Here is an 18051-nt window from a genome sequence, read left to right on the forward strand (position 1 = left end):
CTAAGATGAGGACTTCTGTTTTATCTGAGTTCAGTTTCAGACGGCTGTGTTTCATCCATTCGGCAACTTCTTTCATTCCTTCGTGTAGGTTAGTTTTGGCGGTGCTGGGGTCATTGGTGAGAGAAAGGATTAGTTGAGTGTCATCCGCGTAGGAGATGATGTTGAGGTTGTGTTGGCGGGCGATGGCCGCAAGGGGGCTCATGTATACGTTGAAGAGGGTGGGGCTGAGTGAGGATCCTTGTGGTACGCCACAGTTGACTTCAGTGGCCTCGGACTTGAATGGTGGAAGGCGGACTCTCTGGGTTCTTCCGGTGAGGAACGAGGTGATCCATTTGAGTGCTTTTCCTTGTATTCCGATGTTACTGAGGCGTTGTAAAAGGGTGCTGTGGCAGACTGTGTCGAATGCTGCAGAGAGGTCGAGGAGGATGAGGGCGACTGTGTCTCCATTGTCCAGTAGAGTTCGAATGTCGTCTGTTGCTGCGATGAGGGCGGTCTCAGTGCTGTGTTTTGCTCGGAAGCCGGACTGAGAGGAGTCGAGGGATTTGTTGGCTTCGAGGAAAGCGGCGAGCTGGTTGTTGACAGCTTTCTCGATTACTTTGGCCGGGAATGGAAGGAGCGAAATGGGGCGGTAATTTTTTAGTTCGGTGGGGTCCGCTGTGGGTTTTTTCAGAAGGGCGGTGAGTTCAGCGTGTTTCCAGTTTTCCGGGAAGGTGGCAGAGTTGAAGGAGCAGCTGATGACGTCTCGGAGGTGCGGTGCTATGACGGAGTCAGCTTTGTTGAAGATGTGGTGAGAACATGGGTCTGTGGGGGATCCTGAGTGGATGGAGTTCATCAGGCGGATGGTGTCATCAGTGGAGATTGGGTTCCAGTCGTTAAGGGTGTTCACGGGGGGAGAATGTTCAGCATATGGTTGGGTGGGTTGGTCTCCGGGTTGGTTGTCGAAGCTGTTGTGGATGTCTGCAATCTTGTTGTGGAAGAATGAGGCTAGGGAGTCGCAGAGGGCTTGAGAGGGGGTGATGTCGTTGGAGTTGGTCGAGGGATTGGAAAATTCCTTGACGATGTTGAAAAGTTCCTTGCTGTTGTGGGCGTTGTTGTCAAGTCGATCCTTGAATGCTGTTTTCTTGGCCTTTCGGATTAGTTGGTGGTGAGTGCGGGTGGCGTTTTTGAAGGCGTCCTTGGTGCTAGTGGTTGGGTCTTTTTTCCAGGCCTTTTCAAGGGAGCGGCAGAGTTTCTTGGACTTCTTAAGATCATCGTTGAACCATGAGGCCTTCTTGTTGCCAGGTTTGCTTTGACGTTTTTTCAGTGGTGCTAGGGTGTCGGCGGTGTTGGATAACCATAGGGTGAGGTTGGCGGCGGCTTGGTTTGGGTTAGAAGAGTGGGCTGGGGTGTTTAGAAGGAGCGATGAGGAGATCTGGTCGGTGGTGATTTTGTTCCAGTTTCTTTGCAGAGTTGGTTGGAGGTGGTTGGTGGGTTTTGGCTTGTTGTAGGTGAAGTGAACGCAGCTGTGGTCAGTCCAGAGGAGATCCGTAGTGTGGCTGAAGGAGACATGATTGCACGCATTCACTATTGCTTGGACTTAGACACACAAAACCGGCAGGGAAAGTTAAGCCGTCACATGAAAGGTTAGTGATAACGAAGAGTGCTTGTCATTTCAATTGTGTGTCGCTACCTGCGACATGAAGAATTCCAGTTTCTGCATATTGTGTGTGTGTGTGTGCGCGGCGGGAAGGGGGGGCTGGGGTGGTGAGGGGGTTCTCTATGTGTGTGTGTGTGTGTGTGTGTGTGCGTGCGTGTGTGTATGCGCGGCGGGGGGGTTCTCTATGTGTGTGTGTGTGTGTGTGTATGCGCGGCTGCGGCTGGGGGTTCTGTATGTGTGTCTGTGTGCGTGCCTGTGTGTCTGCTTACAAGGAGCCATGGGAGACAGGAAGCGCGCGCGACCTAATCCGTTTACGCGTGCATGAACATCTCTTGTCGCCTGTCTCTTTTGGCTCCTTGTAAGCAGAAATGATTGCAATAGAGTCTTGCAGCGACGATCGCTTCGCGATCGGTTCGCAGTGTGAGACCTAAAAAGCAGAACACCGATATATCTTAAACTAATTATCCACCACTGGGAGATTATTCTTCAGTGATAAAGCGATGGCTTTCTAGAGTCATTTCGATTAATAAACTCTATATTGCTTTACCCAAACCAGTATATTTTATGTTGCACAATTTAAGGTAGAATTTGCAAAGTGTAGTCGCTGACTACTGTTGTTACTATTACCTTATTTTATGGTACTCCGTGTGAATGTGGGTTGTATCAGCTTAGCCGTCACTGGACATATTTTTGTGAATGTTGCACTTGGTTTGTAAATCATCAGAATAACCTCTGTTCAAAGATTCAGAAAGATACTTTCAACCACCACACAGTGTTTTTGTTGGCCTATCTGGCAGTCAGGTGTCGGCTGTGGCGGGATCAAAAAGCACACTGACCACATGTAGGTCCTTTCAAGCTGTCCCATCCGGCAGTGCCAAACTTTCCAAAAAGGCAGTACAACACTGCCACCACACCTTACTCTCCCTTACTTAAAGAAGTGAAAATAGCATTTTAGAAAATCTACTTTCAATCAACAATTGAAGTCATCTATCAGGCCTTGGCAGGCACAGGGAAGTAGAAGATGAGTGCTGAATCCTGGGACCCCTAAAAGATTGGGGCCCTGGGTAATTGCCCGCTTTGCTCATGCCATAAAAAATGCCTGATGTCAGGATCTACTATAAAGGCAATGCATGTCAAAATAGATCAGAGAGCCTTGGATTAAAGCCTTAGAACACCAGACGGACCGTCACACCTGCACTCATCACCAGCCGGCTGGACTACGGCAACACTCTCTGTGCTGGAATCTGCAAACAACTCCTACACAGCCTCCAGGCCATCCAGAACACTGCCACAAGACTCATACTCTACCTCCCACACCACGCCCACAATACTCAGCACCTCAGGAAGCTTCACTGGCTCCCCGTTCACAAGCGCAGCCAATTCAAAGTTCTCACATATACAAACAAAGCCCTACACAGCACACTTTCACCAACCAGACACCTAAACTTTGCCTCACTTTCCCTCAAACCCTCTGCCCACATCCACAAAAGCAAAACCGGAGGTTGCTCATTCTCCTACATCACACCCAAGGCATAAAACAACCTCCCTCAACACATCAGAGCCTCTTCCTCACTTCTTGAGTTCTGCAAGAAGCTGAGGGCCTGGATCTTCTGTATAAGCACCTTGGGCATCACACACCTACACACCTGCCCAAGCACCTGGATTCCCTCTTGGGTGATATAGTGCACTATAAAAATCAACATAACATAACATTTTACTTCTCTGGTTTTAGTTGGAGGTGCCAACAGATTCGATGTGACCAAGACATTGATGGTACCTGTGTAGAGCAGCTTTTATTACTTGAGTTAATTTCCACGGTTAATTGTTTTCAATTACTTTATTGTTTGTTTTATTTTAAATGCTTAATATAACTATGTCAGAATCACATAACATCATTTTGCATTCACTGTTTAAGCCAGGAGGGTACATATTTTGGGAATTTGCTCAGTTCCGAGCAATAAAAAAAGATATGATGTGGGCAGAAATATGAAAAGGCCCTTTTCGGAATGTTTTTATGCACCTATTCTTAATCTTTATGATACTTAAATTGTTTGCAAATATTTTATTTTGAGTAACCCTGCCAAATGAAATACATGTTGTATGCTTAACAACTAGGGGCTCCTGGAACCCAAATTGAATCTTGACATTCTAGGAAAGGAGCATCATTTACGGAGAATGATATAATAAACTAAGTCAGTTTTAATATTTATGCCATCAGACACACACTCAGTGAGTGGTTGCCTCAAATTTGTTATCTTTGCTCATTGTATTAGGCATGCATAATAAGGTCAGGTGGCAGGCACCGGTATTAACACAGATTTGGTGTCAAGTTATCCCTTTCTGGCTTCACTTATCATGCAAGTGTGGACAGTAGGTGAATGAACCAACAATCCATCAACGTTTGCAAGCACAAGGACACCTCTGTGGTAGAACACTTCTTTTCTGAGTCACAAAACATGCTCATCATTCTACCTGTCTGGTAGACCTGGGATGTTTTCCTGAGTTAATCTCCTGACAAGTGTTCTACATTATTTAAGTATGTTGCTAACCAGAAGAGTTTGTTGGCTGATAAGGAAACACGCAAAATGGTAGTCCGTTTTACATGTGTGATTGCTACCCCATGACCAGACCAAGACGTTTCTAATAGTAGGTAACATCTGATTATAGTCTGGAGGTACAGATTTTTGTTATGTTATGTTAAGTGAATTTGTATAGCTAGGCTTGTCACTAGGTGCTAAGGAGGGCAGGCCTGAGAGGGAAGGAGGAGATCATGCTTTTCTCGTCTAGAAGAGACATGTCTTGAGGTTCTTTTGGAAGTCCATGAGGGAGGTGGAGGTTCCGGGGTGTCTCAGGAGGTTGTTCCAGGTCTTGGCTGCGAGGTATGAGAAGGAGCGTCCTCCACATCTGCGCTTCCTGATGTGAGTGAAATGTGCTTTTGCCTTGGACGCAGATTGAAGGTGTCAAGTGGGTTGATAGAAATTGAGGCAGTGGTTGAGGAAAGCTGGACCGGTGTTGTGGATAGATTTGTAAGCATGGATGAGTAGCTTGATCTTTAATCTTTTCTGGACTGAGAGCCAGTGTAGATTGTGGAGGTGTGGAGAGATGTGATTATTTCCCAGGATGTTCAGGATGAGTCTGGCAGTGGTGTAGCCAGTGTAGGACATGGGCTGGGATTATGATGTAGAGGGCGTTTCCATAATAAAGTCTACTTGTGATAAGGGCCTGGATGATGGTGCATCTGGTGTTCAGTAGGATATTCTTGAAAATCTGACGTAGCATTCACAGGATGTGGAAGCATGAAGAGAAGACGTGTTGATCGGTCTGCTCATGGAGAGGTTGGTGTCCAGGATGAACCAGAGGTTCTTGGCACAGTCCGCAAGGGTGGGTGGGGGCCAAGTTCAGAGGGTCACCAAGAGTTGTCCCAGGGGGAGTGGTTGCTGAAGATAAGGACTTCGTTTTGTCTGTGTTGAGTTGTAGACAGTTGCTTTTCATCCAGGAAGTGATGTTGCTTCTGCAGGTGGCAAAGTTTGCTTCAGCGGTGCTGGTTGAGTCGGTAAGGGAGAGGATGAACTGTGTGTCATTGGCGTAGGATACTATGCTGATGCCGTGGGCTTGGTAGATGTCCACGAGGGGTGTTATCTAGACATTGAAGAGTGCTGGGTTAAGCGACGGTCCTTGAGGGACTCCGCAAATTCGTTTCTTGGGTTCTGGGGTGTAGGGGTAGGTCTAACTCGTTGAGTTCTGTCTGTGAAGAAGGAGAATATCCACTTGAGGGCCAGTCTGCAGACACCAAGGTACAGAAGCTTGTTAATGAGTGACTTGTGGGAGACTGTATCAAAAGCTGTGGAGAGGTCGAGGAGGATGAGTGCGGCTGTTTCTCCTCAGTCGAGGATGCTTCTGATATAAATGGTGGCCACAATGAGTGCGGTCTCTGTGTTGTGGCTGGTGCAAAAGCCTGAGTGAGAGCTCTCTAGGGGTGATAGAGTTCTAGGTAATCAGTGAGTTAGGTATTGATGGCTCTCTTAATGACTTTAGCTCGAAAAGGTAGGAGCACGATGGGTCTGTAGCTGCTGAGAGTGTTTGGGTCGGCTGTTGGTTTCTTTATTACCTGAATCTCAGTAAGGAGATTGTGTACTGCCTCTCCCTCATAAACTTGTGTAGTATGGCACGACTGGTCTCCTTATGCCCCATATTGTATGTTTTTATTGTGTCCAGATTCTGTCAGGAAATTATTCTCTACCTTGAATAATTACTGCACAAGAGACTAAGGATAGTCCTGTTTGTGCCCAAATCATGAGAAAAAAGAAAAGAGCACACCAACTTTCAAGTAGAAAATAAATTCATATTCATAAGCAGAACATGTCAATGTATCATATAAGGGTGTGCCTGGAGCTGAGCTATGACGGCGCAGTGCTTGTGAAGGTGACATGCAATACTACAAAACAAATATGGAATGAAAAAAACACACAGGAGCTTCCTGATAAATATTGCAAATTTAATGTCCAATGGCAAACAGTTAGCTCAATGTTATACCCATTTGTTATCCAGTCTCAAGAAGCATTTGATCATGTAGGCGTCGACGTTTCAACCTGTTCGGTTAAAACGTCTGGTCAGGCTTTCATCAGGACAGGCACATGAGATACACCCTCACTTGTCTTGAGGTAACAGTTGGTGACCTGTGCATGTTAACTCATCAAGTTTAAGGATCAGGTAAGAAACTTTTATTAAGAATAGGACCCAAAGTAATGACGTCCAATCTGGACCCAGCCACCTCTATGGTACTCTTGCGCCCGAGAAACACAAATGCGGCTCTTCAGGGAGATAGTGAGAGCCTAAATGGAGGTAATTGGCAATCAGTAAGCTCACAATAATTTCTGGTTCCACTGGTTTCAAGGACAGCAGAAAAACATGTCACGAGGAAAACTCCTCTTGAGTGACATGAGCCCTAGAGAACTGACCTGACAACTGCCTTTGTTAGAAGAGCCAAACTAGCTATTTTTGGTGTCTTCTTTTTTCAGACCAGTTAGTTAAAGAGTTGCCATTCCCAAGGGCCTCGCACTCACACATCTGTGTATTGTCACTTCCTGGCAATGAGCAAAAAATGGGCTCCTCTAAAGTCCTAGTGCTTGTTAATCTGGGCCTACATAGTGGAAATGTGGGTGCTGCTCCAGCTCGGCTGGACCTGTCATTTGCAATGTTTCTTCCTAGGTTTCTCTGGAGAGCTGAAAGACATTTCATGAAGATGGATGTGTGAAATCTGTGTCAGACACTTTTGTGCTACCTTTGTCAGCTGCTTTACACCTTCATGAAGTTGGGGAAGTTAAAAAAAAGCCAGTGACAAACCCCACAAAAAGTTGTAAGAAAAGAAGCGGTCATTAGTAAAGTCATGTAGTTGCGAGTTGTGTGCTGAGTCACGTCTGGGCGGGGACCGGTCAATCTGGCCATTCATTGCTAGGTTAAAATCTCCTCCCATCTCCAAAGTACCAATGGGTAAGTTTAATAGCATCGCACCCACATCTGTTAGTGTCATGCGTTGAAGGCCCGGTGGGGCATACACTGAGATAACATTAAGAACTCTGCCCTCCCAGATGGCAGAGCAAGCTGCATATCTGCCCTGCGGATCAGTCCATGTACCTTGTATCATGTAGGGACAGCCCTTTCGAAGGAGGATCCCCACCCCTGGACCCAGATGTAAAGCCCGAGTGTGTGACCATACGGTAACCCTTCCTATCCAGGGCCTTACAGGTGTTACCTATGAGATGGGTTTCTTGGAACAAAACCATATCCAGCCCCTGACGGTGAATATATTATAGCACTATTCCACACTTGATTTTGTCCCATAGCCCATTAACATTCCATGTCATGAGTCTAAGTCCCTGACCTCTCGCCATAAGATTCTACTAGTGGTGTAATGGAGTGAACAGAGTGTCCATGGTGAGTGAAACCCTCAGCGACGACCCGCCGTGCCGCTTCAATCGTGTTACAGCGCTCTGTGGTGCCACGAGATATGAAATCAGCGTACTGAATGTTGAAATTGGCCATAATGCACAGATACCAGATGCAATTCCGTACCGAGCTGTAAATGTGAAAACAAATACTATGTCTTGCTGCAAAGCATCCTCCAATAACTGCCCCTAAATAATGTAAGCTAAATAAGACCCTCAGAACAACAAACTCCCCCCGCCCCCAAGCCTCTCTGCTCAGCGGGACTTAAACCGCCCGCCACCCCCAACATGCGGAGTGCCTGTCGCCCACCCATGAACAATTTCAGGGAACGCGGGTGACCCCACTCCCGTTATGCATATCGATATAAGACATTACTTTGCTCCCCAGCCCAACCCCACCCCTAAAGCACTATGGGCCAGATGTAGGTAAATGAGATTTACCGATTTTTAATTACCGAATTTTACCGATTAGGTAATTAAAAATCGGTAAATCTGAGGGGTGGATATGTAGGAACATCCAGATGTTCCTTTTTTTTACCGAATCGGTAAATATCTGTATTTACCGATTCGGTAAATACCGACCGGTAATGCCCCATTCATTCCTATGGGCTTTGAAGCCCATAGGAATGAATGGGGCATTACCGGTCGGTATTTACCGAATCGGTAAATACCGATTCTGACAAGGGTGCAGGGGGTGTCACTTTGACACCCTCTAGCACCCCCAAAAACGGTTCGGGGGCCATGTGGCAGGCATACCTGCCCTAAGGGCAGGTCTGTCTGTCATATGGCACAGGTGTGCATGCACACATGTGCATGCACACCAGAATCGGTATTTTACCATCTAATAGTATTTGATGGTAAAATACCGATTCTGTAATGCTTGTGGGACTCAGAAGAGTCCCACCTACATATCAATTTTACTGAATCGGAAAAAATACCGATTCGGTATTTTACAGAATCGGTAAATTTACCGATCGGTAAATTTACCGATTCTGTAAAATACAGGGCCCTACATCTCAAATTGCATTTACCGGTCGGTAACGGCCGAATTCGGCAGTTACCGACCGGTAAATGCCTACCTACATCTGGCCCAATATCACACAGAGGCTCATATCAACCCTCATAAAGTGCCCTGCTGCACCCACATCATCAATAACAGTGTAATAACAGTATTATCAAGGTCTCTCCTGAGATTCTTGGATCTATAAAAGATGTTTATTGTTACCCTGCAAAATGATGCTCAGTTTATGGGTCTTAGATAGACCTCGGGAGCAGGCGTTAGACTGACTTTCCACATCCCACCAGCCTTTCAGCATCTACCAAGTGACTGACTCCTCACCAAAGCTCCTGGTGTTTCTGAACTTGTCATATGTTTACAGAAACTCTACCTCATTCTGACCACCCTCTCAGAGACTGCTGCGTGGCTGTGTCTGCAGTAGGCCATCTGTCTTTTACAACCTGAATTGTGACAGAGCCTGTCGTGAGACTGCCTCTAGCCCTTCATTATGGGCCTTTCAGAGTGCACCAAGTGACTGACTCTAGTGGTATCTGCCTCTCAGAATGTGTAATTAGACTGACTCTACCCCATCCCAACCACCTTCTCAGAGTCTGCTGTGTGGCTGTGTCTGCAGTAGCGGTACAAAAGGGTGTGGTGATGGACGGAGCATCTGAACCAATCAAACACTCACACCCAGTCAACAGATCTGGGTTTAATCCATCACCGTTCTTTAGCCCACTCTGCCACCCCAGTTCAGACATGGCCATATGCAAATTAGTCTGACCTTGTGCCTCATGGGAACAGTCCAGCCCGAACTGCCAAGCCATGCCTTCCCTGGACCGGAAACAAGCTTCCTAGGACCGGTTTCTGGTATTTCAGCCGTCTTCAGCTAGGTTTGCTTGAATCCAGTGGCAAAGTGAGCAAGGGACTCACGTCTGAGCATACCCTGCCAACTTATGGCGAACAAAGCGGTACAAAAGGGGGTGGTGATGGACGGAGCATCTGAACCAATCAAACACTCACACCCAGTCAACTGATCTGGGTATAATCCATCACCGTTCTTTGGCCCACTCTGCCACCCCAGTTCAGACATATGCAAATCAGTTTGAGCTTGTGCCTCATGAGAACAGTCCAGCCCGAACTGTCAAGCCATGGCTTCCTGGACCGGAAACAAGCTTCCTAGGACCGGTTTCTGGCATTTCAGCCGTCTTCAGCCAGGCTTGCTTGAATCCAGTGGCAAAGTGAGCAAGGGACTCACGTCTGAGCATACCCTGCCAACTTATGGCGAACAAAGTGGTACAAAAGGGGGTGGTGATGGACGGAGCATCTGACCCAATTAAACACTCACACCCAGTCAACAGATCTGGGTTTAATCCATCACCGTTCTTTAGCCCACTCTGCCACCCCAGCTCAGACATGGCCATATGCAAATCAGCCTGACCCTGTGCCTCATGGGAACAGTCCAGCCCGAACTGCCAAGCCATGCCTTCCCTGGACCGGAAACAAGCTTTCTAGGACCGGTTTCTGGCATTTCAGCCGTCTTCAGCCAGGTTTGCTTGAATCCAGTGGCAAAGTGAGCACTGGGGGTGAATGTTTTGCCATTGTGCAACATTCCGTCCATCGTCTTGTGTGTTTTGTGTCTGCAGTAGGCCATCTGTCTTTTACAACCTGACTTGTAACAACAGCCGACTGAAGCTAAACTCGGACAAGACGGAAGTCCTCATTCTCGGCTCCACCCCCTCTGCCTGGGCCGACTCCAGGTGGCCGACCGCACCGGGAACAGCTCCAACACCAACCGACCACACACGCAACCTAGGGTTCATCCTCGTCTATACTCTCTCCATAACAAAGCAGGTCAATGCTGTCTCGTCCTCCTGCTTCAACACCCTCCGCATGCTCCGCAGAATCTACAGGTGGTTCCCCACAGAAACCAGAAGAACAGTCACTGAGGCCCTCGTCAGCAGCAGGTTGGACTACGGAAACGCCCTTTACGCAGGAGCCTTGGCCAAACTCCTGAAACGACTCCAGCGCATTCAAAACGCCTCTGCTCGCCTGATCCTCGACATCCCTCGCCGCAGCCACATCACACCCCACCTGAGAGACCTGCACTGGCTCCCTGTCAACAAGAAGATCCCCTTCAAGCTCCTCACCCACGCACACAAGGCACTCCACAACACCGGGCCAGCATACCTCAACAGACGACTAAGCTTCTACACCCCCAACCGCCAGCTCCACTCTGCCGACCTCGCCATCGCCACTGTCCCCCGCATCAGAAGAGCGACCTCCGGCGGCAGATCATTCTCCCACCTCGCCGCCAAAACCCGGAACACCCTCTCCATCCTCCTACGGCAGACCCAGGACCTGCTAACCTTCAGAAAACTCCTCAAGACCTGGCTATTCGAGCAGTAGCAGCCAGCCATGGCCCGTGGAGGGAGTTGCGGTGGGGCAGAGAGGCGGGGCAGGGCAGGGGGTGCTAAAAACCGGCATATGGATAATTGGAGGTAAGTAAACAATTTAATTAATAAAAAGAATTTCGCAGCGTGCCCTGCAGCACGCGCTACGAAATTCGTTTTATTAATTAAATTATTTACTTACCTCCAACTATCCATATGCCGGTTTTTAGCACCCCCTGCCCTGCCCCTCCCCCGTCCCGCCTCTCTGCCCCATTGCAACTCCCTCCACGGGTCACGGCTGGTAGCAGCATCCCCCACCCCCCAGCGCCTTGAGATCCTCACAGGTAAGTAGTGCTCTCTACAAATGTCCTGATTGATTGACTGATTGATTGATTGACAGAGCCCGTCGTGAGACAGCCTCTAGCCCTTCTCTGTGGGCCTTTCAGAGCGCACCAATGGCCAGATGTAGGTAGCCAAATACCGGTCGGTAACGGCCGATTTCGGCCGTTACCGACCGGTATTTGGCTTTTGAGATGTAGGTGGGTCAGAATTTACAGAATCGGTATATTTACCGATTCGGTAAATTTACCACTTCGGTATTTTACCGAATCGGTAAATATACCGATTCTGTAAATCCATATGTAGGGGGCACAGTTTGTAGTGCCACAGGCCCTTAGGATTTCTTATTTTACCACCCAATCCTATTGGGTGGTAAAATACCGAATTCCAGTGTACATGCACATCTGTGCATGTACACCTATGCCATGTGACACACAGACATGCCCTTAGGGCATGTATGTGTGCCACGTGGCACACAAGCCTGCATTTGGGGTGCTAAAGGGTGCCAAAGTGACACCCCGTTCCCCCTGCCAGGATTCGGTATTTACCGATTCTGTAAATACCGAATCTGTATTTCCCATTGATTCCTATGGGCCTTGAAGCCCATAGGAATCAATGGGAAATACAGATTCGGTATTTACAGAATCGGTAAATACCGACTCTTACAGAATCGGTATTTTTTTACCTACATCTGCCTCCTTCCAATTTACCGACTCTTAAATACCGATTCGTTATGAGTCGGTATGTAAGAGTCGTTAAATCGGAATTACCTACATCTGGCCCCAAGTGACTGACTCTGCCCTGGTGGTATCAGCCTCTCAGAATGGGCCATTCGACGAACTCTACCCCCTCCCAATCACCCTTCCTGAACATCCCACCACTGAAGTAATTAGCATTACAAATCACGAGTCACACATTGTGACCCGCGGCGAGACGCAAGGGAAAGGGGGAAGTACAAAGAATGCCCCCCTCCTCCTCCCATCCGCAGCTCGTGTTGGTGTGCACAAAAGCTTTGCGGTCATATTTACATCTATAAAGCATGGAACTGTGCAGGCGGCCACGGCATTCTTTTGTAAAGTGCACGCACCTAATATTCGACACTTTACTTTGTGCTGATGCAGGTTGTGGGCGTCGGGAGGAGCCGACGTCAGTCCCAGGGAACACTCCGATGTGAAAGTCACCGTGTGCCAATGTTTAAGGAATTGCGAGCCCTGTTCCTTTCTTGGACAAGGGTCTCAGTTTTATGAATCTAAATGACTGAATGCGGTCTGTTGTTCCACGCGGGCCTCCGTTCCATCATTGTCTCATTTTCTCAATGATGGCGCAATTTTTGCAATGACATTTCTAATCTACGCCCCACTCCATCAATATTAATGACGAGGAGACTTTGGGGTGTTTTTCAAAAAGTGGCTTTGATTGGCAGGGGATCTGAGACTCTCGTGCACCGTAAAGGAGGCTGGTGACAGGTGTGATGTCCTGGGCCTTAGGTAGGGTGACCAAATATTGAGAACAGAAAAGGGGATATTTTGGAAAAAATAGAAGGAGGACTAGAATTTTTCATCCACGTTATGGCGCAGAATACCAGCTCTCATTAACATAAGATCACAGAAGATGCCTTAAGAAAATAAACAAAATGTAATTTCTACAGACATCATACCTATAATTAAATTGCTTACTTATAACAGCTACTAATTAGCACAGCTTCGGAACACCCAAAAAAGGTGTCTCTCGTGTGTTTTCAGTCGACCCCCTCTAAAAACCGGGACATGAGCCAACATTGAAGAAATCTGACGGGACAGCTGGTGAAAAACAGGGACTGTCCCGGCAACCCCGGGATGTCTGGTCACCCCAGCCTTAGGCCCACATGATAAGTAAAAGGACGGCACGGACACTAATGTTAGGGGGCAAGTAACTGGCCCAGGGCGCGTGCGCCCGCCCCTTTTAGTGACAGGGTCACGTGTGACTAATGGTGACACCTTTGATGAAAGGGTGTGAGGTGGGGGTTACTGCCCCCCGGGGAGGGGCTGCATCATGACGTGTCCAGCAGGACACTGCAGCGCAGTCCACAGAGAAGACTGGGCAAGGTGGCGTGGCAGGGTGCCTCCGTGGCACGGAACTGTGCGGTCCACTTACCTGTTACCAGTAACCACAGCACACTTCACCCCCATTCTGCAAGACTGTGCTCAAGTACAGTATTCTTTTTGCACAATTTAGTGTCAGTTTAAGTTTGCAGTAAAGGAAAGAGAAGGACATGAGTGTTATGGTGGTCAGGCCAATATTTTCGCAGGTAATGTGTGTAGGTTCAGGGACTGGAGGTGCGATACGCAGTATGTGGCACGCAGTCTCAGCACACTGTCAACAGAAGCCAAGATCACTGGTGCCCTACCAGTGCCACCACAGGCACCAGAGGCACACCATCCTCAAAGACCTGGGTATTCAAGCATGTGCGTAAGACACACCTCAGAGTTAAAGGGCAGCAAGCCCTTCAACTGCACCTCACTATAGAAGTCATAATGCAGGCCTTTCCTACCACCTGCATGGAAACTGCCTGCTCCATGGATGCAAAGGTGCATGCTGGCTCCTCCCACTCTGGCTGCATCACTTGTTGCCCCGCCCCTGATGTGTCAGAAGATATAGGCAAGTCACTTGTTGTATGAAAGATCTACTTTCCATTCAGTGAGCCCACCAAAGACAATTGTAATCTTTAAGAAAGTCCATGCTTCTTAAAGACCCTACTTATTATCCACCTACCGCTCCTTCCGGGTTTCCAGCTTAGTGTCAGGCCCACCGTTCACCTGCAGCTCCCTTCCCACTCTCAAGCACACTCCACTACTGAAAATTAGAGCATACTCCCAGGTCCTGATACCTCTTACTGTCATCACTGCAGGATTACTAGCTGAATCTCCTCCATGTCAGTCCGATTACTAACTGATCGCCAACTCCAGGTTCTGCTCACTCTACCCTCTCCGATGCTGTCGATCCCAGATTGCGCTCACTCGCCGTAAGGCCCTCGACTCTAACCGTGTACTCTAGATTTCACTCACTGTTTCACATCTGATTCCTACTTGAAGGTTGAGTCCAGATTTGACTCGCTGCTCTCCCTTGATTGCTAACGGACTGTTACGCGCAGAATCTTCTCCTTGGCACGCCGGGTTGTTAACTATCAAACCACGGCTCTGCTCTCTGTCCTAGTGATAACTAACTGACAAGGAAACTCCGATTCTTCTCGGTGCCACCCGCCGACAGCTGACTTCATGTCAGTCCATACTGATCTCAAAGCCATTAACTGAGGGTTGACGTTTAAGTCCAGATTCCTTGCACTGCCACCCGATTGCTAATTTAATGTTAAGCCCAGGTACCTCCCATGACCGCCCACCCTCTGTTTGCTAATTTAATGTTCAGCGCAAATTCCTCCCTCTGATTGCTAATTTAATGTTCAGCGCAAATTCCTCCCTCTGATTGCTAATTTACTGATAAGGGCAGGTCCACCCCCCTTCATGCCCAGGTTCTTTTCACTGTCACCCCTGATTGCCAATTTACAGATTTCACTCATTCTTCTCCCCTCTATTTCTTACTGACTGTCAACTATTACTTCCTAGTTGCTAACTGACTGGAAAGCACTATTGCTTGTCGCTGTCCGTCTCTAATTGTCCCTTTTTAAAAAATAAATTTTATTTAAATACAAGACACTCAAAACTGTTATCTCCTGATCTCTAATCCACTATGGGTCTGCTTATGAGTTCCTCTGAATTACGTGTCTGAAAACCTTCATTACATTTTGGCGGGTCAAACCTGCTGAAATGTAACTTGTGAAAACATGCGGCATACTGTATTATGCGGATTTTCGTGTGTTAAATACCAAAATCCCCATGAACTTGTAATAGGTGTTATTTATGAACTATATGCCCTGTGATATTGTTATTTATCTCTGGCGATAAATAATGCCTTCGCTCGCTCGTAGTCAGGCCCTAAGTATTCATTTGCATTGATGTTTATTTTTTGTGCAGCACTCTGCAAAGCACGTATCATGTAATGAAAAGCAAGAAAAGATGAATACAAGATTTTTCAATTGGACTAACTGTATCTTTTCTAACACCGTCTCCTCCTCGGCCGGACACATCCTGCTGGCATCAGTGACCAGTCCAGAATTTGTGAGGACCAGGGCTTACTATTGACCATGTAAATATGGCTGACTTTCTCAATACCTGAGGGTGATCTTAACATTGCAGGTCAGTCCTCACATGGTCAGGGTCAGAGTCCAACGCCCTCCCTGCATAAGGGTTTTGTGCAAATCAAAGCATTCCTTTTCTTCTGTGCTATGGTCAGTAGTTTCCTCCTTCGATCACTACACTTCTTGGATGCTGCTTTCACCGGCAGCAAACTTTGATAAGAGTTTAGTTTGTATTCTGTTTAGGGTGGGAATAACCCATAATTCAGTGTAGCGTTATCACTTGGAAATACCTAAGAATTCCACGGGATTATACTAGAATCAGGTGAAATGAGTAATTCTGCATTTAGCGCTTTTTTTAGTGTATAACTGATCCCTTACATCAAAAAATGGATGCGATTGCGAGGATGAATTTCGTGCTAAGAAATACCGCTAATACAACAGAAGACGAAGAGCGAGCACACGCTAAATGTGCTCTTGGGGTAGGATTGCTTTTCAAATTACTATCTGCATTTAATGCTATTTTCTTACTGCAAAATGTTGGATGCTCTCGCATTAGGATTTCCCCCCCAAAATGATTCATAATTATTCACGGAGGAGCAATCGCACAGTTATCAGTAATTCCGCTAAGAGTAACAATGAATTACCAAGGTTACCTGATTACTCCAGACCAATCGAAATTCTGCCCAGGCCTAATTCCGTCAACTTAGTTTGTTGCACTAACCAAACTCTCGTTCAGAGTTTCCTGTTGTATTACTTGATGCATAGAGAGGCGATGCCACATCCCTTTAAATAACAAAACCGCGTACAAGGTGCAGTCAAACACTCCCCGCACCATGAGCACAGTATTGCCTCTCTGTCCTTTCACAGATGACTCTGCCCTTCGGATCGTTTAACCGGTCTGTGGAACAGATGCTTCCAGGCGAGCTCTGCTCTCTGCAGCATTTCCCTGGTTAATGGTCCGTGTGTTCCTCGTGTTCAGCTCTCCTAAGGGGCCGAGGGGTGCCCGAAGAAGCCCGCCCTTTCACAGCCTCTGCTCGACTACATGGAAGAGATCCTCTTCAATAATACAGGTGGACTGCAGTTCATTAAAAGAGGTGGGTCCCAGTGGCATAACGCAAACTGAGAGACCCCTGCAGAATGTGAAGAGGGGAGCGCTGAGACTCCCATATCTCACAGATATACATCAGTCTTGGGCTGAATGGGGGCCCCCTGAAGGGGTGAGGGGCCCATGAATGGTAGCCTGTGTTAATCCTCCGAGGAGTCCTGCGGGCTAGTGGCCCACAGCTGAGACGCATCTCTAATGCCCGCCACCATTCCCTCATACTCACTTATGTACACCATCCTGAAACCTTCCCCCACAGAGCTGAGAGTGCTTCATTGCATCTCACACAGGTTGGAGCTACACAAAGACCCAACACCCAAAAGATGATGGGAGGAATTCTTGCAACAAGTATAGAAATTGGCTGTCTTTCGGGTGCCATTCCAGCACATCGTTCTTATGCCCACTGTGCCACCTCAGTTTAGACTCCACCATATCCAAATCAGCCTTGACACTGCTCCAATACAGTACGATACTATACAACAAGCACTGGCGTTGCCAATAGGTCTCGCAGTAGGAAAGTTTGAGCTATTGGTCTTGTAAATGACATTTTTTTTTATTTATGTGTTGGTTTTGAAAATAGCTAAATTAATAGCTTTGTCATTTTCAATGCCAATAGTTATAACGTTCGCAAATGGGATACCTATAGCATTTGTAATGCAACATGTTTTGTATTTACGTGACTTGGACGTATTGATATTACAAATTACAATGGCTTTTAATTTTTTAAAATAATTAATACTTAAATAAAAGTGATTGTAATTTATAATGGCAATAGCTTAAACTTCTGTAAATAACTTTTGTGAAGATTATGTTCAGTGTATTTTATTGTGATGAAAATCCAAGAACAGAAATGAAATATTAACTTTTTTTGTGACATTTGTAATAAAGCTTGAAACATTGAGAGAACATATTTGAACCAGTTGTTGTTAATTGGTTGCAGAGATTGATGCAGGGGTTGTGCTGAGTGATGCAGGGGTTGCGCTGAGTGATGCTGCGCTGAGTGATGCAGGGGTTGCCCTGAGTGTTGCAGGGGTTGCGCTGAGTGATGCAGGGGTTGCACTGAGTGATGCAGGGGTTGCACTGAGTGATGCAGGGGTTGCGCTGAGTGATGCAGGGGTTGCGCTGAGTGATGCAGGGGTTGCGCTGAGTGATGCAGGGGTTGTGCTGAGTGATGCTGGGGTTGCAAGGGAAAAACGAGTCTAACAGAGGGCAGAAGGGCAGAAAAACGCGGCCACGAAATAAAATTAAATAAACGCGGCCGGGAAATGAAATTAAAAGCGGCCGGGCCGGCGCATTCCTTTGTACTGAAGCAGGGGGTGGAGGAGCGGATGCCTTTGAAGTTAAGCTCATGGCCTCGCCATACAAAAATTAGCCTGTGAAATAAGAGCTGCTTGTGTCCAGAATGGCAAAGTAATTGAATAAAAAGAAAGCAAAAAAACAGAGGTGGGGGTATAACGTTGGCAGGGTA

This window comes from Lissotriton vulgaris, chromosome 2_1, assembly GCF_964263255.1.
Source record: "Lissotriton vulgaris chromosome 2_1, aLisVul1.2, whole genome shotgun sequence".
Taxonomy (NCBI): domain Eukaryota; kingdom Metazoa; phylum Chordata; class Amphibia; order Caudata; family Salamandridae; genus Lissotriton; species Lissotriton vulgaris.